The 22,404-nt window shown below is 41.1% G+C and overlaps 1 protein-coding gene across 1 annotated transcript in view; it reads left to right on the top strand.

The window, feature by feature from the left end:
- The first annotated feature begins 591 nt into the window (after positions 1-591).
- The window catches only part of PACSIN2 (protein kinase C and casein kinase substrate in neurons 2), a 128,256-nt gene continuing 106,443 nt past the window's right edge, over positions 592-22,404 (top strand). The window contains exon 1 of the mRNA XM_065409768.1: positions 592-680. The gene's annotated coding sequence lies outside the window, so the exon portion shown is untranslated. The remainder of the gene's footprint in view (positions 681-22,404) is intronic.

Here is a 22,404-nt window from a genome sequence, read left to right as displayed (position 1 = left end):
AGAAATGTATAATATTTTGATTAGATGATCACGATTAAAGAAGAAGCTTCTCTTTCTGTGAGTTCTAACCCTGAGAGCTGTATGTTAACACTATCTGAGAAGGTACAGAATTAATAACAGTATTAGTAACATCTAAATAGTAATATTAAATTATCAATGTTGGGCCATCCATTGATTCTGTAAGAAACTTAGTTAATACAAGCAACACAATGGCATTTTTTAAAGTGTTTATTTTCTGAGAACTTTGCCATCAGATAACGTATCTTCAAGCACACACCTAAACAAGCTTTTATTTTATGTTAGTAACGAGAGCATCAGTAGGTTAGAACCGATGACCTACACGTTTACCGTCCGCCGCGCTAACCACTCGCCTACTCCTCTGACTTTCAACTCATTCTGCCTCCGTCCCTCCACTTCCTCAGATTTCTTCGCCGAGGAAGTGATTTTGATCGACAGTAGAATGAGCCAATGGCATTCTGTCCTGCTCTACTGGGAAGCGGGTTTACACGTAGCTTTCCTTGTCCAATCAGAAGACCGCTGTGCGGCAGCCAATGGGAGCTCGTGGCTCGCGGACTAGCGCAAGTTGGGTGGACGACAGTTGGTTCAGTTGGAGCCGAGCGAAGCAGGGACCTTCCCGCCCGACCCCGACCCACCGCAGAGGAGACGGAGAGCAGCCGAAGGTGAGGGACGCGCCGCCGTGCGGGACTCGTACCTCGTTGCCGGGAGGGAAGGAGGAGGTGGTGCGCAGCCCCCCACCACCTCCGGCTGGGTCATCCTGGAGGGGCGGGGCCCGGGCGGGCCGGTGAGTGCCCCCCCGGGGGTAGTGATGGGGCTGCAGAGGGACTCGCCGGCCCCAGGGCTGCCTCCCCCCCGCCGCCCGTGACCCGATGTCACCCGGCGGCCGGGCTCGTGTGGGGCGGGTTCCTGAGCCTCCGGGAGTGTCCTCCAGTCTCCAGGAAATAAAGGGTGTGTCCTGTGAGGAAACCCCCAGGCATAGGTCCTACCAAATCTGGGGGGGGGCACCACAGGGCTCGATGAGGGGAACAGCTTGTGCCTGAGTGGGGGTGGCGAGGTGCTGGAGATCTAAGGAGCTGGGAGTTTAGAGGGGGGGAGGTGGTGGATGGGGGCAGGGGGGAAGGGGCTGGGAGTTTGTGGGGGGGGGCAGGAGGAAGGGGTGGGAGTTGGGGGGGAGGATGGTGGATGGGGACGGGGGGAAGGGGCTGGGAGTTGGATGGGGGGAAGGGGCTGGGAGTTTGTGGGGGAGGGAGGTGGTCGATGGGGGCAGGGGGGAAGGGGCTGGGAGTTGGAGGGGGAGGGAGGTGGTGGATGGGAGCAGAGAGGGAATGTATTTTGATTGCTGCACGTTTTCTCTGCTTCTTTGACCCACTGGCTTGTTTCTGTTCAGCACTGGGGTTGCAGGGTCACTCCTCTCCCTGGCCCCCAATCTGGGGTAGCGGAGCTGGGGAAGGTGAAGCTTCCCTTGGGGAAGTTTGGGGAGGGCAGGGCTACAGGGGGCCAGGAGGATTACACTGGGAAGGTTCTGATTCTGTACCAGGGAAGGTGAGAGCTGCTTGGTGAAATTTAGTGAGCCATTTGGTAGGGAGGGGGAAGAACAGCCCTAAAACTAAAGCGCTCGCTCCCCAAATCCTAAGAAAATCGAATGCAGTATCTGGTAGTGATCCCTGCACTACCCAGACACCCCACAAATAAAACGGGCAAGTGTAATTCTCCAAGGAGACTTGAATTTGAGAGTGGATGATGTCTTATGAATACCGGTATGACACAACTAGGCTGTGCTGCCTTCTGTCACCCCCCTTCCTTTATGTTCTTTTTCCTTTTTGCCAGGAAGAATCAGATCACATCATCCTACATAGTGAAACATCTTTTGACTTTGTTGGAAGTGAGCAGCCAGAGTCTCTTTAATATGGGTCAAGCCCACTGAGACTGACTGGTATCTACAGTATCTGTCTGGCTGTATCTGTCTTTCCCAGCCAGTTGGTTTAACTCTGGTTGAAGGTAGTCAGAAGCTGGTATGCCCAGTCTATACATGCTTCCCTCTGCTCTCTCTCTCTCTTTAAGAGCAAAGGAGACTAGAAACATGTGAAAGTGGCCCCAGATACCCATTTACACAGTTTAAAACATTCAGCTTTCTTGGTGGCCCACCCTTCTGATTAAATCATAGACTGATTAAAGTATTTTAAACCCAGAATGTAAATTCATTTAGCCTATAATTATTCCAATAAGTTTGATAAGTCTTTTTCCCCATAGCTTGCTAAACAAGTCAGAGTGCTGTGTGAAATGTTCTTAATGTGCTCCTATCTACACCTGGAAGACTAACAGATTTATTTGGGCATAAGCTTTCGTGGGTAAAAAACATCACTTCTTCAGGTGCCACCGGACTCCTTGTTGTTTTTGTGGATACAGACTAACACTGCTACCTCCTGATACTATCTACACCTGACTCCCATCCACAAACTAGTTGAAAGGTAGCTAAATAGGACTGTTTTCTCTTGTTCTCCATTGGAAACTTTCCTTTGTGGTTGTTTGAACCTTAATCAGGGCTTGGCCAGCTACTGTGCAAGGTTATGCCAACTAAAATACAAGGCCAATAGTTCAAAAAGGTTATGTACTAATATTTTGCTAATATTAAGCTGTTGATGAAGGTGATATTTGAGAAATGAGAGTAAATACTGTGATGACTTAGGTTGTCTGTTGGTCTCTTTATTAAACTAGTCTAATATTAAGACAAGCTATGAAAAAAACTTGTTTTTTTGCTCTCTTTGGGATGAAACAAACATGACTGACAGTTTGATTTCTCATCTTTAAACTGAAATTAGAAGGCAGCATGCACATTGTACAGTAAGCATATAGAGCAGGTCTTCTTAATTATGTTTTTAAGTATTAAGTTTGATGATTGGCTTATCCTCCATACCACACTTTATCTCTGTCTGGAATTACTTATCAGACTTACATTTTTGTCTCAGAAGAGAATATATTTATTCTATGTTCTTCTAGTTATGACTAAACTAGCTTAAACAAGAGTGTATTTACTTAACTTAAAAGTAAAGATTGCTTGGGGAATGCAGCTTCATACCACTGGTCAAGCAGCAATACCTCAGAAATAAGACAGCGTACACACATAGTTTGTGGTGAAGCAGCCTATTAATGGTTGACAGACACTTCATAGAGTCCTAGAATATCAGGGTTGGAAGGGACCTCAGGAGGTCATCTAGTCCAACCCCCTGCTCAAAGCAGGACCAATCCCCAACTAAATCAAAAACCTATCTTGAGATAAAGTTTTGGTAGCATCTTTTTTCTCTGCTCAAGGTTCCCTCCCACCAAAAATGCATATGCCTAAGGATCTATATCAGTGATAGCTAATGCTGAATTAACAAATACGATTGTTTTAACTGTGTGAGTGGTGTTTGGCTAGTGATGTATGTCTGTGTGGACATAGATGATGTAAATCTTTTTATAGCCACATGTCTTTGGGTATCTGGGAAGGCCTGCATAATTCATGAGTTGTCCAAGTAAATTAAGTTGCAATATTACTCTCCAGCATTGTACATCTCATTTTATTTTTTATTTTAGTCTTTTGTTTACTTTGACTCTGTAAGTACATTTATATAATGACTTTCAGTTTATGCTATGTCATACAATGTAGGAATTTATGCAGTGGTCGTCTTGGCAAAATATTTGATCTGTGAATGTCTAGAAATAACTTTTTCAGAAAAATGTCTGAATTTAATGCTCTCGCAGCGCTGTATGTACTCCACCTCTCTGAGGGGAATAGCTTGCAGCGCTGCGAGCGAGCGTGCAGCGCTGCAGGATCTGATTACACTGGTGCTTTACAGCGCTGTACTCGCTGTGCTCAGGGGGGTGTTTTTTCACACCCCTGAGCGCAGCAAGTTGCAGCGCTGTACACCGCCAATGTAGCCAAGGCCTTAGGGTGTTTGCTTGTTGTTTATACCAGTGGTTCTCAGACTTGGGTTTATGAACCACTATTCTCTTTTCATAGAATAAAATATTTGAGAACCAAGGGTCAGATTTGGGAAGGTAGACAGTCCTTGAGGGAGAGGCTTAATTACAAAGTGGTCCACAGAATGAAAGTATGCAGTAACTTGATATTCATTGTGCTGTCTTTTGTTAATGTAGAAGCTCCCCTAAGAAATCTGGGTAATAATGCAACAATTTCTTTTAGCTATCCGTGAGTATGTTGATTTAAAAAAAACAAACAAACAAACAGTTTTCAGTCTCTTAGTTACTGGACTCATACCTGGAAAAAATAGTTTCAGATAGTGGCTGACTGAGCTCAGGAGGGTCATATGCAAAGATGTCCTTAAGTTACTTGTGTTCTCTTCTGATTCTGGGTTGTTGAATATGGCACAAGGTGCCCTAAATGTCATGTCTTCTGTGTTGGCCATTGAGAGGGGGTGACATAGAGCTACATGGCACCTCTGTCACCCAAAAATCATCCTATGGTCAGGAGAGCCTATAGGGCAGGGGTAGGCAAATTATGGCACGCGTGCCAAAGGCGGCACGCGAGCTGATTTTCAGTGGCACTCACACTGCCTGGGTCCTGGCCACGGGTCCGGGGGGCTCTGCATTTTAATTTAATGTTAAATGAAGCTTCTTAAACATTTTAAAAACCTTATTTACTTTACATACAACAATAGTTTAGTTATATATTATAGACTAAAAACATTAAAATGTATTACTGGCACGCAAAACCTTAAATTAGAATGAATAAATGAAGACTCGGCACACCACTTCTGAAAGGTTGCCGACCCCAGCTATAGGGGCTAAGTAAAACAGCTATAGAGTAATTTTCTGCTGTTGGAATGCTAGAACTTTCTTCATGTACTCTGGCCAATTATTTCAGATGAATCTTTTGTGTAATAACTTTCTCAATTCCTAACTCTAAGTACAGGGTTGTTGTTTTTTAAACTAAATAACATTTCAGTGGTTTGATGCCTAGAATGCCCTTTGAGGTTGCATGAAATAAGTGGTCCTATTCAATAACTCTTATTTTATCCTCTCGCGCTATCTGTCATTAATGTAATTTTTAAACTTGTCATCCACTCTCTCATTAAATATACAGATCATACTAGTGTATTATGTGTTAGTGCAGTTTCAAATGCACAATAGGTTAGTTTCCAAGAATCAATATTTTCTGTGCTCATTTTTTCAAGAGCTATTTATCTGGCTGCATTAAACTCCCTTTACCCAACACGTTTGGGAAACGTTGGTGCATTTACTTTGAAGGGTGCTCCTTTAATTTGATTTATAGGCGTACTGAGGGAAATGAGCAAATTGTCCTTGTTGTCATACAGAAATTAATATGCTAAAAAGCTGTGCTTAGCTAAAGAGGTTTCACAGGTACTAGTTATTTATTAGGTTTTGTTTAATATTAACTAGTTTTTCCATTCAAACAAATTATTAGTTTGAGCTTAACTTGAAATCATGAGGAATTTCTTTTTGGCACATGAAGGGGAATACATCAGTAAATAGCAATACTGATGTACTTGTGTTCTGAGATACAGCTAAACATTGAATCTGTTTAGGTGGAACTGTGATTTTAATACTGTGCTGAAATGTGTATGTTGTCTGGATGATTAGCTCATCAGGATTGAGAAATTATTTTGATTGAAGTTGAACTTGAGAAGGCAGACAACCTACTGTGGGTATTCAGTGAAAAACAATTAGTTTAGGATCTATTGTTAATAACGCAAAGGTCACCTTATCTTGACTCTCATTGTTCTTTTATCTGATATCCTGCAGAGAGACATGTTTGAAAAAAGAAGGTTGGGGTAGAATCAGGACAGTAGGACAGAATTTCTGTGGTGCGTAAATGCAGAACCTCCCTTAGTGTGCACTTAAAATAATTTGAGCAATTCTGTCTGCTTGATGAGCTATTGTCAGCTATTGCACATGGGCATAGTATGATATTGAGTGGACAGGATGTGTCAATATTTGAGAAGGGACCCAGCCCTTATTGATAAACAGGTGTAGAAATATGTGTGGATAAGAATTCAACATAAATAGTTGAGCTAGATCTGAGGAAAAAATAAAATTTCTCTAAGGCTTTGTGGTGATATTTGGTTTAACAGTTTAAATCATGCAAATATTTAAAAAATGTCCTGGCTCAGATACCACATTTGTGATCATGCTGCCAATTGAGAAAAGCATCTAAAGTCTCTTTGCTCTCTGCCCAATAGTAAAGGGGGAAAGAAAGTATGGTAACCTAGTTTATTATTCACCACTTCAGGAATGGAGAGGAAGCGAGCAGATGGAATGGAAAGAGCACATCAAAGCACAGTTCCAATCCTATTTTACATGTAACAGGTCAGTGTTGAAACTAATTTCTCTTTTCAACACTCCTTTATGGGATATACTTACAGATGCATAACAAAGGAGAAACAGATTCCACAGGAATATGTGCAAAGTTCCTAGGTAATCAGTAATATTGTAAACTCCTTTGGGGAAAAAAAAATGTTTAAAATCTTCTGAGAGCAATCACTATCCATATACACCTCTACCTCGATATAACGCTGTCCTCGGGAGCCAAAAAATCTTACCACGTTATAGGTGAAACCGCGTTATATTGAACTTGCTTTGATCCACCGGAGTGCGCAGCCCCGCCCCCTGGAGCACTGCTTTACCACGTTATATCTGAATTTGTGTTATATCGGGTGGCTTATATAGAGGTAGAGGTGTACCTGGAAATCATTTTGGACTCTAATTGCAAAGTATAAGATTCCTACAATCCTGAAATTGAATGAATGTGATGTTATTGTAATCTTCACTACAAAGTGATTTATTTGCAGTAACTTGATATTCATTGTGTCTATATCATCATGTCTTTGATGTGATGGCAATAGCACAGGCATCTGATTTATGAATTTGATTGACTTGTTTCTTTGATGTACCATGTTAAACTTGGGTTTGCTGAGTAGCAGCATGCTGCACTGCTATCTAACTGTTGTGCCAACTGCAGATAAGTATTTGCTAAGTTCCCAAAGGAATGACAGCATTAATTGGTAACTCATATCACAGCATGCTGCTTTCTGGAGGGCCATAACAGAATATAGTCAATTCAGCATGACCTCTGGGATCTGAAAATAACTTTTAACTGTTTGTACAGAATGCTTTTCCTATCATAGTTAGTGTAGTTACTAGGCACATAGTGAAGTACGTGATTTTTGCATTGGTGTATGTGGTTAGTACTTATGTCAGGAATAAATACAGCAACAATTTATTACTCCTTTAAACTCTCTCTTTCGTAGGCAGTGAATTTATAGCTAACATAAAGGGGAGAGCAGACATCCCTGGCATATTAATTCTAAAGGGGAAATTTGGGGTACAAATGTCAGTTTGTGATAAAAGGAGCCATAGGACAAATCAATTTGATGAAAGCCAAAGAGATGCCTGTATTATGCCTCCAGTGTTCTCTCCTAATGGGAGTCTTCTTGGCAACCTGACAAATATCTAGGTCACTGCTGAACACAATAACACTGTTCTTGTCAGGAGATGTAAGAAATCCATCAAATAGGTATAGATAGGCTAAGGCACCTTTGCCTGTCTTTATGGATCCATGTGAATATTGTTTAAAATGAATACTCTACAGAAAATAAACTACCTAAATTCTCAGTCCTTGAATCATCTTTAAGTGTTGCCTTCAAAGTCTTGGGTTGGAAAGAGGGCCCAAGTGGTTCTAAACAAAAGCTTCAAGGGGTTTATTTTTAGTTGTGTTTACACTATCTAATTCTAATCTAAACTATAGAAAATTGAATTTAACCCTGAAATGGCAGCTGCACCAAGTTGACAGTGGGGTAATCTTCAAGGTGAACTTCACCAGGTGGAGTTATCTTTCAAGATACTTATCTCATTCCATGCTGAGATGGCACTCTTGTTCCACAATAGTAGAAACCAGTTGTTTTTAACTGTAGGGACTGAGGATGGATCCCATTTACTTTACACAAGACCCTCTGTTTAATCCTTGTGTATTAAAAAAATATTTTGAGAACATGGTCAGGTTTGTGGCATTTAAACACACACAGATACATTGACAAATGAAAAAAAATATCAAGCAGTTAACTGCCCTTCAAAGGAAGTTTAACCTCCTAGAATGTGAGATATGGAGTATGTCTGCAGCTGAAGACCCTTCTGGCCCAAGCAGTTAGCTAATATTCCCCACTTTGCCCAGGTAGTTTCCATTAGGATAACAAATTGATGAGTTGGGCATATTCTTTGGTGCAATTCTATTTATTTGCAAAAAATAGAAACAAAATCCTGTTTCTCCTAACACAATAGAAACACACAGCAGGCAGTTTCCTTGCTAACAATTTCCAAGCTTGCCTCTCCAGCGAGTTCTTTGCCCTGAGGAACTCTGTCTCTCTGCTCCTTCTCAGGGCTATGCTCGCAACTGCTTCTCTCACTTTCAGCTGTTTTGCAAGCTGTGTGAGAGAGAAGTAAACAGTCCCTTATTCCCTGTATTTGCAATCAAGGAACCTCTTGGCTCACACGGCTTAGCTTCTTATCAGGCCTTGCCATGTGGCCCATTGCTTTGGATGGTGGCTTCTGTTACCAGTTACAACTGTATAAAAGGGGCTTAATTGCTCCTTCTGCTTCACCTGAAAGATGGCTGATTAGCACACCCATCAGCTTTAACCAGGTCTGTGATTATCTGTAGATGAGACCTGCAGTTAACACCTTCCAGCATAACAATATGTTAGAGGCTGCAGATAATGTTCTCTACCAATAGGGTTAGAAGAATGGACATCTCTTGCAGAGTAGAAAGCATGTCATCCTGTCACCTAGAAATTCATTTTCTTACCAAAACAAACAAAAAAACTTAGATCTGAGTTTGCTTTAATTTTTGAATTATTATGCATTTATTGGGTCTTCACTGAATTTAAAGGCATAACACCATATAATAGGTTAAAAGTTGTTAAAACTCTGTACTATGAACTAAAAGGATGCTGAAAATAGTTCAGATCCAAAACTCACAAAACTGAAGGCATGCAAAACCTATTGTACTCATGGAACCCTCCAGTATTGTACTAATGCTTGAGAACCAGAAACTGGAACTGACAAGTGATTTTTCCTCCTCCTCCCCCCCCCCCCAGCTGAATGAAATTCTAAGTATAAAGGAAAAAAGCCTCAAACAGTTTCTTGCTAAAAATCTTTAGTTGTAAAGAGCTGTGTGCATGTATGTGTTTACTGCGAAGTATTCTTGGCTTGTGTATCTTACAAATGCTGTGCATTAAAGTAAACACTAAACAGTCTATGAAGGCACCCTAGCAGCTGCACAAGTAAAATTGCACTGAGATTTCAGTTAAAGCCAGATTAAAATTCTTCTATTTTACTCTTTTTAATCATTAACAGTTGGAGACTATATTCAAGCCTACCAATGCGAAGGACAGTTCTTTGAGCACTGGTCTCTATGTGTATTGCACACATGGATATGGATGAGCCTGAAACTGGAGACTTGTAGCAAGTAGTGTCTGTTGATCTGCGCCTATCCAGTTGCCATTCTTGTCCTCTGAACTGAGGGCATAAATGACGGTGTGGGCCAATGCCTTTCCAGTTTCTTCACCACCGCATGGTTTGAGTCGAAATCACCTGAATCCTTTACAATCCTCCTCTATTACAGAAACTGTAAATATACATAGTTTTTAGTAAGATTAGACTTAGTGTTTTTTGTATAGAGTTGTCTAGTCCCGTCCTGCCTTGGGAAGATTCTCTCCACAAAGAAGGGCTATACCCAGATTCCTGGGGTTTAAGAATGGTATATCCTGCTCTATGAGCGATGAACACCAATACTGTCTTGGGGAGGCTCACGTTGCTGCCAGTTTCAGCGTATGCCGTTCCTTCCCTCCCTGAACCCATGAGGGATTAAGAGCTCCATGTACAGAAACACCCCGTGGAGATAAGGCCATGAGACTCCAGTCAGACCCAGGCTGAGGAGACTGTCTTTGTGCAGCAACCTCAAATACTGAGCAGTGTTTCTCTTCGAGCACGAGCTCTGGAGCAGAGACAAAAACCATCAAACCTCAGAAACCCTCTCAGAAGAGTATGGACTATGAACATAAGTATAAGGAAAAATCACCATTCAGAACTGCTTATAAGAGAGAGGATTCCACCCCATCTTGGTCCAAGTTGGCTGAGTCCTTGTATGTGGGCCCTAAAGGTCTAGGTCCATACAAATCTTTTGTCCGGGAAGGGAAGGCACGAAGGAAGAAGGATCAGATAGGCACCCTCCAGTTCCAACTGGGAGCTCCATGTTGGACTTCTGGTCTATGGTTCCAGCACTTTGGGAACCTATGAATGCTAGATCATTGGACACACCAGATACACTAGTCCTGACCTCCAAGACTCCTTGAACTCTGGGAAGGACTGAAACCTTTACCTCACTGGTGGATATTTTTGCTTTACCCTTGTGACAGACTATACCCCTATATTCATAGTTTTTACAAGACTATTATAAATTTTATACCAAGTATGCCTTATGAAGTATCATTTGAAAACTCATGATTTACTGAAAATTATTGTCCTGATAAAATATATGAGGGATAGCTCAGTGGTCTGAGCATTGGTCTGCTAAACCCAGGGTTGTGAGTTCAATCCTTGAGGGGGCCATTTAGGGATTTGAGGCAAAAATCTGTCTGGGGATTGGTCCTGCTTTGAGCAGGGGGTTGGACTAGATGACCTCCTGAGGTCCCTTCCAACCCTGATATTCTATGATTCTATAAACACTGTATGCAAATTTATAACATTGCTGTAACATGCTCCAAGTTCAGAAGAGCAGGCACAAACTACTTCCTCAGAAACAAAAGACAAACCAACTCCCAAGCCAGGTGTCAACAAACTCAAGTGGATTATTACCTAGTTAAATGGCCATTGTTTTGCAGGAAGAAGGGTGTAAGCAAGAACTTCACCGGAGGTGGTGTTCGTGTGCCATCCCATATCTCTCTCTCTCCCCCCCCCCCCCCCCGCTGTGCAAACAGACGAGCTGTTGCCTGAACCCTAGCTGGAGATAATCCTCAAAGAGGGGAGAATGGTGTAAGAATAGAGAACACACACAACACAAATTACCTCTCTCCTCCATACTGTACCTTAAGAGAGACTGAACAGGGGGAGGGGTCCTGGCCTGGAGGCTTTCAACTAGTAAAGACTGCAAAGAGCAAGTGGTGAGAAAAAACTTTGCTTTGAATCCATTTAGCTTGCTAAATTAGGTGTTAGTTTGCATTTTATCTTATTTTCTTTGTTAACAATTCTGACTTTTATGCCTCATTACTTGTAATCATTTTATCTTTCTGTAGTTAATAAATTTGTTTTATTGTTTTATCTAAGCCATTGTATTTGGATTGAAGTGTTTAAGAACCGCCACTTGTGACAACAAGGTATGTGCATATCATTTTCCATTGATGAAGTGACCGACTTTATATGAGCTTGCCTTGTCCAGCAGAGAGCTGGGCAGTACAAGATGCACATTTGGGAAGGTCTGGGACTGGGAGTTTGTTGGTGTTGCCCTATATATAATTCATGAATGGCTGCCCAAAGCATTCATGTAATTCAGCTGGGAATGCATGCTAGAGGCTGTGTGAACTGGCAAGGAGTGGTTGTTCTCACAGCAAAGCAGTGTAAAGGGCACCCCAGATTGGAGAATTTACTTCCACAGAGGTTTCAGACTGTGGTGAACCTCATAATGTTCACCCCAGCGCTCCAGTGAAGTCTTCTCAGATTCACAGGACATATGGCAGTATGCGCTTCTGTCGCACAGTATGCCAGACTGCATTGTCATAACTATAACGGGAAGGGTAACAGCTCTCCTGTGTACAGTACTATAAAATCCCTCCTGGCCAGAGACTCCAAAATCCTTTTACCTGTAAAGGGTTAAGAAGCTCGGGTAACCTGGCTGACACCTGACCCAAAGGACCAATAAGGGGACAAGATACTTTCAAATCTTGGGGGGGGGGAAAGGCTTTTGTGTGTGCTCTTTGTTTAAGGGGTTGTTCGCTCTTGGGACTGAGAGGGACCAGACATCAATCCAGGTTCTCCCCATCTTTCTAAACAAGTCTCTCATATTTCAAACTTGTAAGTAAAAAGCCAGGCAAGGCGTCTTAGTTTTACTTTGTTTTCTCAACTTGTAAATGTACCTTTTACTAGAGTGTTTATCTTTGTTTGCTATACTTTGAACCTGGGCTAGAGGGGGGTCCTCTGAACTCTTTTAGTTTGATTACCCTGTAAAGTTATTTTCCATCCTGATTTTACAGAGATGATTTTTACCTTTTTCTTTAATTAAAAGCGTTCTTTTTAAGAACCTGATTGATTTTTCCTTGTTTTTAGATCCAAGGGATTTGGATCTGTATTCACCAGGGAATTGGTGAAAGATTTCTCAAAGCTTCCCAGGGAAGGGAATGGTGGCAGCGGACCAGAACTAATCTGGTAGTTAAGCTTAGAAGTCCTCATGCAGGCCCCCACACTTGTACCCTAAAGTTCAAAGTGGGGATACAGCCTTGACAGCATCTTTGAACTTTGCAAGGGTGGTTGAGAAGTGTATCTGCCCAACAAGCATAGCATGGATCGGTTGGTTACTATCCCTCAAAGTCCTGTCTCTGACAGGGACCTTATGGTATCCATCGGCAGAGGGGTTTGTGGGTGACAGGGTCTAGTATCTACATAATAGTTCTCCAAAGGTGTCTTGTAACATCTGCTGAAAGTTTGTCACACATCATAATAATTGCAAAGTGTACGTAGGGATAATATGTAAGGAGTTATACATGTATACTGAAAATGATGTTTTTAAGGTCTGTGAGTTGGGGCTGATTGCCAGAAGGTGAAAAGTGGGTTTCTTTCAGGCAGAAGAATGCTTATCTACCTGTCTGGATTGAATATTGTACTCTTCACAATGAACACCTACTTACAGTCTGAGCAAAATGCTAATAAAATTATTGCAAAATCTTGAGAGGAGATTCTAGACAGGAAGAAACAAGTAGCCGAGGGTTACCCTGTTTAAAAGTGAAGACAGTAGATCATTGGGGTGGAGAAGTACACCCTGTTATCCTTCACTAAGGGCACAAGCTGCCAGCTGGCTTGTCTTATGGATGGAGGGTCACAGCCAGTCTGGCTGTTTGATGTTGGGAGAGAAACTTTGGGCGAGCTAATCTTTTATGAGATGGAAATTTCTTTTTAAGTTTAGGCTCTAGAAAATGTTGTTCTATTTTTTTAAGTAACCATTTGTTTCTATTAATTCTACTTCTTCTCAAATCTGTTCTTTGTTAAATAAACTTCTACTGCTTACTATAAATATATCTAAGTGCTCTGTGTTGAGCAGAGTGGTGATTCTGAGGTGTAACTGGTAAACTGGTGCATACTGTTCCTTTGGGAGTAGATGATCTGGGAATTCTGAGTGTCCAGTGCATTGGGGATGGGCACTCCAGGGGATGCTTGAAGGACTCAGTGGAGCGTGCCTAGTGTTAACTTGTAAAGAGAGAGCAGGGCCAGAAGAGGCATGGATGTTGGTGTTTGTGTTGCTGGAGGTTGGTGGTATAGGGAAATTGATCCATGGCAGGCTTCCTCATGTGAAGGGCAGATGGTAGTGAGGTGCCTAACAACCCCGGGTACCCCTGGAAAGTGTGTCAGTGTCCTCATCAAATTGAGGATGGATTCAACATAGGTGTGCAGTGGAATGTCTTTTCCAGTACTGCTACCAGTAGAGATTCTAGTTACAGATGCCTCCACCAAAGGCTGTGGAGTGTCACAGTTTAGGGTAACTACAGCTGTATTCCCCCTCCGTGGTCCAGCAAGGCACGCCCCTCTAGGTTCCTGGCTCCTCAGCTGTCACCTTTCTTGGGCAGAGACTTGCATCTCTCTCCTTCCTGCACAGTTCCCTGCCTACACTGTAAATTTCCCAGCAAGTCAGACTGCCCAAGCTGGCCTGCTTTACTGTCTCCTCAGAAGCTATAAACAGCATAATTGCCCAGTTATAAGGTCTGACACAGCTTTTCCTAAGCAAGCACATTCATTCTTAAAGTGAAAGCATTACAGAGAAAACATATTACAATAAAAAGAGATCCTACGCACAGGCTAATAAGCTTATTAGAGATCACCCCAACTCCGGGGGAGTATTCCTTCAAACCCTACACAGGAGTTCTGTGGTTACAAGTTCATAACTCATTCTGCTCAGAAACAGAACCTCTATGCATAGCTTAGCTTCTCCTTTTATACAGCCTGGGTCTTTACCTACTCATGGTCTTTGCAGATCTATCAGTCAGATAAAGGTCCATTTCTCAAGGTGAAGCTTCCAAAGGCTGAGTTTTGCATAACTGAGGGGGTACATTTGAGTATACCTTCCTCTAGAGATTTCCTGGAAAACCCACTTTACTTTAAAAGTTCATTCTTGTCTGGCACATTGTTTCCACTAGTCCTTTTGAAGTTCATAATCTTCTTAGGGTTTACCTTAGTCATGTCTCCACTCTAGAGCCATTATGTACAATCCCATAATATCTAAATATTTACATTTTTAATATAATGAACTCCGAAGATACTTAAACTTAATTCAATAAGAGTTGTCCAGGATATTGCATAAAAATTGTCATATCTGTCAGAGTGCATCTCAACCACTTCTGAATTCAAGGGAAATGGCCCACTCAGGAGACCTCACTACATGTAAATGTACTGGAATTCAGAGCAATTTTGCTGGTGTGCAGGGTTTGACAATGTAAGTGTTTATGGACAGCACCACAGAGATTCATTACTTCAACAAGCAAAAGGGAGCCAGGTCCTCACCACTATGCCAGGAAGCCATACATCTCTGGAATTGGAATATTTGTCATCAGGGAGCATTGGTGGCCCTTCACCTTCCTGGCAAGTAGAATACCTTAGCAGACAGACTCAGCACTGAGTTATATCTAAGAATCACCATTGATATCTTAAGAGCTCAGTCTTCCACAATGTCCTTTGCAGATGGGGGTGAATTTGTTTGCAACATGTCGCAACAACAAATGCCAGAGGTTCTGCTCCAGAGGAGGCATGAGCCCTCAGAGGCCTTTCCCATTTTGTAGGCTCCTGGTCTGATGTATGTTGTTTTTACAATACCTGGGATACCGAAGAAGCTGATGAAAGATGCCGGCTACATTATCGTGGTCAGCCTGGTATGTACCAGACTCACATGGGCCAGTTTCTGTTTTCCAGTCTACTGAATGTTGATTAACAAGACTGATCATTTAGCTTGACCTGCTTCATCTAGTCTATCATAATGGCAGCTAGTTCCTTCACCCAGACCCGACATCTTTGCATTGGGCTGCCTGAATCCTGGCTGGATGACAGATGGAGAGAGAAGCTGTTCTGTTCCCTGACCAGTGGGAAAACTTACTTTAGTGGGATTTAACCTGGTTTTGACTGGACTGATGGATTTCTCCATGCAAGCCTGTGGCTACTACCTGGTTCTTTACTATCTTCATGAAAACAGCTTTTCAAGTAGACCTCACATCAGCTAGAGAAGAGGGGGAGATCCAGACCCTTGTAACAAGGTACCCTTGCATGTTCGTTCATAAGGACAGTCATCCTTTAGAACTCACCCAAAGTTTCTATCCAAGGTAATCACTTTCTTATCAGTCAGTATCTATTCATGCCCTGGTTTTCTTCACTAAATTCTTTTCACCCAGATAAAAATGCAAACACCACATGCTAGATATTGAGAGAGATGTCTTTTTGTTTAGAAAGGACCAAGCCATTCAGGTGCATGCCTACACTCCCATATTCTCTTGCTGTCCAAGTGGGTCTCGGACTGTATTAAGACTTGCTGATTTTTAGCTAAGAGCGAGACCCTGGACAAATTCAGGCTCATTTCACTAGGGTTCAGGTGGCATCTGCAGCCTGTATGGGTGGCATCCCCATTGTTGCCCGTTCCCTGGAATCAGGCCAAGAAATAACCACAAACAAAGGTCGAATTGAAGCAGTACTGAGGGCTGATTTATTGCTTGCTTCCCTTATTTGTGCAATTATACTCTCATACACACTCCATGCATACTGGTGACAGGCTGCAGACGCAGGTGTTGCTTTTGATCTTAGGTGACTGAGACTGGCCAGGTTCCAGCTTCCCAGAGATTGAACTGGATATATATTAGGGTTGTCTTAGATATGAACCGTCATTACTTTACCACAAGCTTTGAGTAATGAATGCAAGAAAGGATAAAGTATGTACACTTTATGAGGAATCACATAGTTGTTCTTTCACCTATACTAGGAAGAAAATAAAAATACTATATACAGAAACTGGAGATCGTTAGTGCCTGAATACACCTTTTTCAGAGACACTAGTTTCTGGCATCCTTGTTTGCAACATAAAGTGTTGCTAGCAATACCATACCATTCATTATATAAGGAAGATTACACTAAACTTAGTATGGCTTTCATATACTTCACTGAGGAGAGGATGGGAGTTGACTAGTACTAGAATGGTGATCTTACTGGATTTCGTGTGTCTTTTCCAGGAGAAAAAAGTGAAAGCTTTCACTGTGTCTTGAGGTAGCACTGAAACCCTTAAGAAGTTCTTGATGCTTGTCATATATTTAAAGGTACTCTTACTGTGGATGAGTGACTGTGGATGCACAACATTTATTTCACATTTTTTAAATATATAATGGATGAGGTATTAAGTTTCTTTGTTTATTAGCCTTGAAGGACTTGGATTTCACCAAAGGTCTTGAACCATTTAACTGTATTTTCAGTTCAGTTGCATAATGTAGCTGTTAACTGAATTTCTGCAAGGGGTGAATAAGTTTTTCCAGGATATTTTTTAAATGTCTTGTTTTGATGGGCTACTTTTTAGAAGAGGTGCTTTTTATAAGGTAGAAAAGATAGTTAATTCATGGAGCATTTGTCATGCTAGTTGTAGCAGAAATTCTTGCAATCAAGCATTTTTGAATTTGTAAACAATAAATCACTCTTATTTACTGTAGCAAAAAGAGACTGGTGGTAGAAATTTGGGAAAATGAGCATGTGCAATCAAAGTTCAATCTCATTGATTCAAAAATGACTTAGAGTTCCTGAACATATGCATCTCTCTTTATACTTTCAGTACACTAGTTGTTGATTTGGGTGGTCTCTGCTCTTGTAACTGACAAGCAGTAAGTCAATCCAAAACTTTGGGACCATTCTTGGGTTCTTTTCCTGGCAGTTGTGATGTCCTTCCCAAGTTTGTGTTCTTCTTTTAGTGGGGGACAGTTGCAGTAGTGGTGCTCCTTAGGGACTTTCTTTAGAAAAATGAATGGTTGGTGGGTCCAGGGTCAGATATAAACAGTATTAGTACTGTATCCTTCCTGTACTGCAGTGGTTCCCAAACTGGGGTTTGCGAAATGTTACAGGGGGTTCTTGGGGGAAAAAATTCCCTAATGGTGGACAGAGCTGTCCCTAGGGACTCCGGGCAGCATGGGGCCAGTAGCTCAGAGCCCCTGGACTTCCAAGAGCTAAGCAGATCAAAGCAAGCATATCTATCACACTGAGGAGATTTAAATTTCAAGACTCCTTATAAGAAACGGAAAGGAAGGTGAATATTTTTTGCTGTTTTTAAAATTAAATAGACAGCTAGTATTGTTTTTTAAAATTATTATGAAGAACAAGTTTAAGCTTTGTTGTAATGTGTGCTGTTTGCCTGGACTGCTCAAGACCTAAATGCTTGTGTAGGAGGAACTCTGAGTTGGCTTCTTAAATACCTTCCTGCTGTTTCACATCTGATACTGCTTGATGAAACATAGGAGCCTTGTCTTATAACAGGCTTATTCAAAGTGATACAGGCTACGAAAGTGAGATCTTTGAAGAGTGTTGCCATTTTCATAATGTAATAAAAATGCTGTAATGATTAATAATAATAAATAGTGTGTAATAAGGATGTCATAAAAACAAATTTTATATTTCCAAGATGACTGCTTTTATAATTTATACTCAGGTAAAGGAGAAAATCCCTGGAAATATTCATTTTTAAGAGGGGGTTCACGAGACTTAATGTGTTAGTGAAAGGCTGTTAAAGTTTGGGAACCACTGCTCTACTGATAGCCTTTGCTATCGGGCTAGGTGTACTGAGAAAAATCGTTTGTTTATTTCTGATCTCTTCTGACTTTTTTGTCTTTTTTTTTTTTTTTTTTTTTTTTTTTTTTCAAGTTAAAAGGGGCCTTTCAAGGTGATTGCAATTTTATATGCTAGTGCTTCTCCATCTTCAAACAAAATTAAATTCAGACATGGTGTAAATAGCTTTTAGTTGCTGAATTGCAGGATTAAGCATGGATTGGGAGTTGGAATGGAGTTATAGTCCCGGGTTCTGATATTAATTTGCTGTGTCCTTGCTGATGTGTAACCTCTCTGATTCTGTTTCACTAGCTGTAAAAATAGGAGTTGTTTTGTTTTTTTAAATCTCAGGGATGTTGTGAAGTCAGCAACTACACAACACTTTACTATTTGTGAGTGCCAGAGGTGGAATATTCTAGCTCCCGGTCCTGGGTTTAATCCACTAGACTATGAAGCACCGTTACTCTCTCCCACCTGCTTATTTAAAACTTACATATGAGTTTATGAATTTGTAATAGGATAGGGGGATGCCAAGGCAATATTATGTAGAACCGTTACACTCTTCTTCCTGCACTGATGCAGCTGTGCCACTGTAAGATCTTTAGTGTAGCTGCTCTAAACCGATGGGGGAGCTCTTCCATCAATTTAATTAATCCATCCCCAATAAGCGGCAGCAGCCGTGATGGCAGGAAAAGCTCTCCTGCCGACATAGCGCTGTCCACACTGGTGCTTAGGTTGGTGTAGCTTCTGTCACTGAGCTTATCCAAACCCCTGAGCAACATAAGTTATACCAGCGTAAGTGGTAGTGTAGACATAGACTTAGTAAAACAAACAGCTTAATGTACACAGAAAACATTGTAAATAGTACTTTGGAACACTATGAATAATGTTTAAATAAAAACTATTAGTAAATATAAATATAAATATATATATATATATATATATATATATAAGGTTGCAACATAACATTTCCTATAGTTTAGCACACATTTCTATATTTTAGCACACATTTCTATAGTTTAGCACACCTTCCCTTCTGATCTTCTCTTGGATGACTTCTCATCTTTTTTCTGATGACCATAATGTGTAATGTATTTCATCTGGACTCTTTAGAGCTTAAGAATAATAGCCCTTGGGTTAATAGCTGACTGGGTCCTCAATTCCTGGGGAAACAGATATCTGGATCATCTATCCAAAGTGTTATAGGTATTGGGATCATCATATAAACTACCCATTTCCTGGCTCTCTCTAAGGCTCTTCACTCTACAGGGCACTATCTCCTCCCCATAGGCCCAGCTAAGTCAGGCAAGAAGTTACCAAACTGTTGTCTCATTAAATGCTGCCCCATTCTCTCTCTTTAACGAAGACAAAATCCCAGTTCGAAGCAGTTAGCTGATAGCTAAATGTAAGTTCCATAGGCTCTGTAGCCTCTAGGGGAAACACATGCACCTCTCTCAGCTCTCCCTCTAGGTCCATAAACCACACTGTGATGGACCAAATATTTATCTTAAAGGAAAGCTTCCCTACTAAGTAAAGTTGGAATAACACACTCGCCTGTATCCAAACTGGTACAGGGATTGTGATCAAGCCCTCTCAGCAGTTACATCTCTTGGTCCTTTGTGGATCAACCATTGAGTCCACAGGGCTGTCTTTATCTCCTATATTTATAATGTTCCCCCCTTGTACTCTGGCTCAACTCTTGGAGAATGACTGGGTGTTTGACCTGTCAAGTGGATTGCACACACCAAAATTTTCCTATATAGCTTCAGAAAGAGTTCATGAGCATGATTAGTAATTGCCATGCCCTATTTCTTGATATTTCTGGGCCCTTTTAGGTGAGTTGCCCTGGTGTGTACTCTGCAGATGTGCAGACAGTACTTTAATTAAAATCTATACTATTTCCAACTGCTTCTCTCCCATTCTTTGGTCCAAACAAGGTCAAATGCTGCAGTGTAAAAGCACATGGGTTTCACTTGCTTCAGTGCAAATTTTAGCCCCTCTTTCCTCCACCCTATTCCCAGCAGCTTCAGGAGGTTTAAAAGAGCATGAAACCTAATATTTCACCAAATTTTCCTGATTTTTTTATTTTTTTTATTTTTTAAACAGCTTTACCTAGCTGTAGAGCGCTGATCAAGAGTACATCTCACTGTGTCAGAAATGGTCTGTAAGATTGCCAGGCTTCAATGAAAATCACAGGTTAGGTTGGATAGGACCAGTCTGTCTAGCAAGGACTCTACATAGTTTTCTCCAAATGCTTTTAGTTTTTCTTTTAAGAACTGTAATAGCTATCTCAATAAAGAAACTGTTTGTATGCCCTTGCCATCAAAAAGTTTTTCTAATGTCCAAGGTACATATAGTCTCAACTTCATACTACCATGCTGTGGGAAATGATTCATGTTAGGGTTTGGCTGGCAGCTGCTGTTTGTCAGCTTAATGGGAGGGGAGAGCACCAGTCACTAAAATATTGCTAATTTTTGAATTCTGCATCTTACTATGCAGGTTTATTTCACCACTCTTTAATTTCCAAAAATTTTGAAGTTGTTTCAATGTGAATTTAATATTTCTTTATCTTGAATATAAGATTAATTAGCATGAAATTGCATCCTCCTAATAATTCCTTTCTATACCATCTTAATTTTTGTTCCTTCCTGCCATCATATGAAGACTGAGCACTTTTGAATTGACAACTTCAGTATTTAACAGCTTGCTGATTTAGAATTCTTAGTTTTTATCCATCTTCTATGTCAGTCCATATGTTTGGTTATTGCTCTTCCATGCTAGCAGATACAGTATATTGGGACTCTTTGATGATCATGCTTTGCATTTGGGGTGCTTACCAGTTACCAGAGTTCAGCTGTTTGTAGGCAGCAGATGGAGTATAAGTACCATTGTCAGAGGAGGAGAAAGGGGTAAACCAAAAGGAGAAAATCGAGCAGGCCTCATAGGCCTATGAAGATTTCTATGAAGAAGCAGCTGCATACCAGTGACTGTAGCACCTCAAGGCATTGACATTCTGTAGGTTCTCAGTCCCATGAGTAGAAGTCCTGCCCTCCCAGGTATACAACACGGCTAATTCTGTCAAGAACTCCAAGGCCAGGAAGCATCCACAATACTTGGCTTTTATTACACACAGATCATACCCCACACTGCCTGCAGAGTTTTGGAGGGTGTAGAAGACCAGGAGGGGGCTTTTGATTTAAAGAGAAGGTATTCAAGGTAATGCTGAGATCATCTGTACTCCAGACTCTCTCTCAACTATGACGTGGTGGTTTGGTTCTGAGATTGTAAGGGGGAGGTCTGCTGAGGCTGGTAGACTTCTTTGCTCTCCTGGACGACCTGTCTATCCTTCCATCTCCTTTTTAAAGGCACCACTTCCCCTTGGATTACCAGTTGGTTCAGCATTGGCAGCCTCCACTAGCTCTGCCTAACCAAACGTAGACCTCTTTTGTAGCCAAAAGCTGGTTGCTTAATATCCCCTGCTCCAAAGTTTTCGTATACAAAATGGGAAAATGTGTACGTCAGTCTAATTACCTTTAGATTAAATTAAAAAAAGTTGTCTTTCAGAGAGCATAGTGTGTAACTTGCTTTGTCCCACTCCCCAATATCCTCTAACGTACAGACCTGTATTCTAGAAAACTAAATTCGGAGCAATTGTCTTCTGTCAGACAGATAACAGAACTGGGATCGTTGGACTCTGCAAACAGTAGGTTATTCTATAGAATTTACATAAAATATTTTAAAGAATTTCTTCAGTTCATGTGTTCAGATTTGAGATTATCTTGAAAAGTCTGTCAGGCTATCATATCTGTACTAAAGGGGGAAAGAATGCAAGGCATATATTCTATATATTTGTCACTCAATAGAAAGGATTTTACAGATCAGTGTTGCACTTAAAGAAGGTGTGAAATACTGAAAAGGGACTATAAATGTAAAGTCGTGTCAGTTGAAAAAAAATTAAATTGTTTCAAGTCCTACAATTACCCCATCTGATTTATTTTTTTTACGTTCATTTTCCTGTTCAGAAGGTTTCTGTTCCCCGTTTTTGTAAAATATTTGCACAAATAGGGAACTGACACTGGAAAAACACAAATATGTTTTCCTCTGTCAGTTACAGTAATCTTGATGTTACTTCTAACAACTGTAGAAGTGGGAATTTGAAGAAGGGTAAAATTTTCAAAAGTCTCTAAGTGACTTAGAAGTCTCTCTTTTGAAAATGGGTATTAAGCCCTAAATTTTGTATGGAATCTCTTAATCTTACACAGGGTCCAACATTTATGGTAGAATTTTTGGATATATGTAATTCCTTCACTGAATGCAGGATAAAAATTTGGGCTT

Source organism: Emys orbicularis, chromosome 1 (assembly GCF_028017835.1).
Source record: "Emys orbicularis isolate rEmyOrb1 chromosome 1, rEmyOrb1.hap1, whole genome shotgun sequence".
In the NCBI taxonomy this organism is placed as follows: domain Eukaryota; kingdom Metazoa; phylum Chordata; order Testudines; family Emydidae; genus Emys; species Emys orbicularis.
Note: the sequence above shows the minus strand (reverse complement) of the source record. Positions and strands in the feature narration are given on the sequence as shown.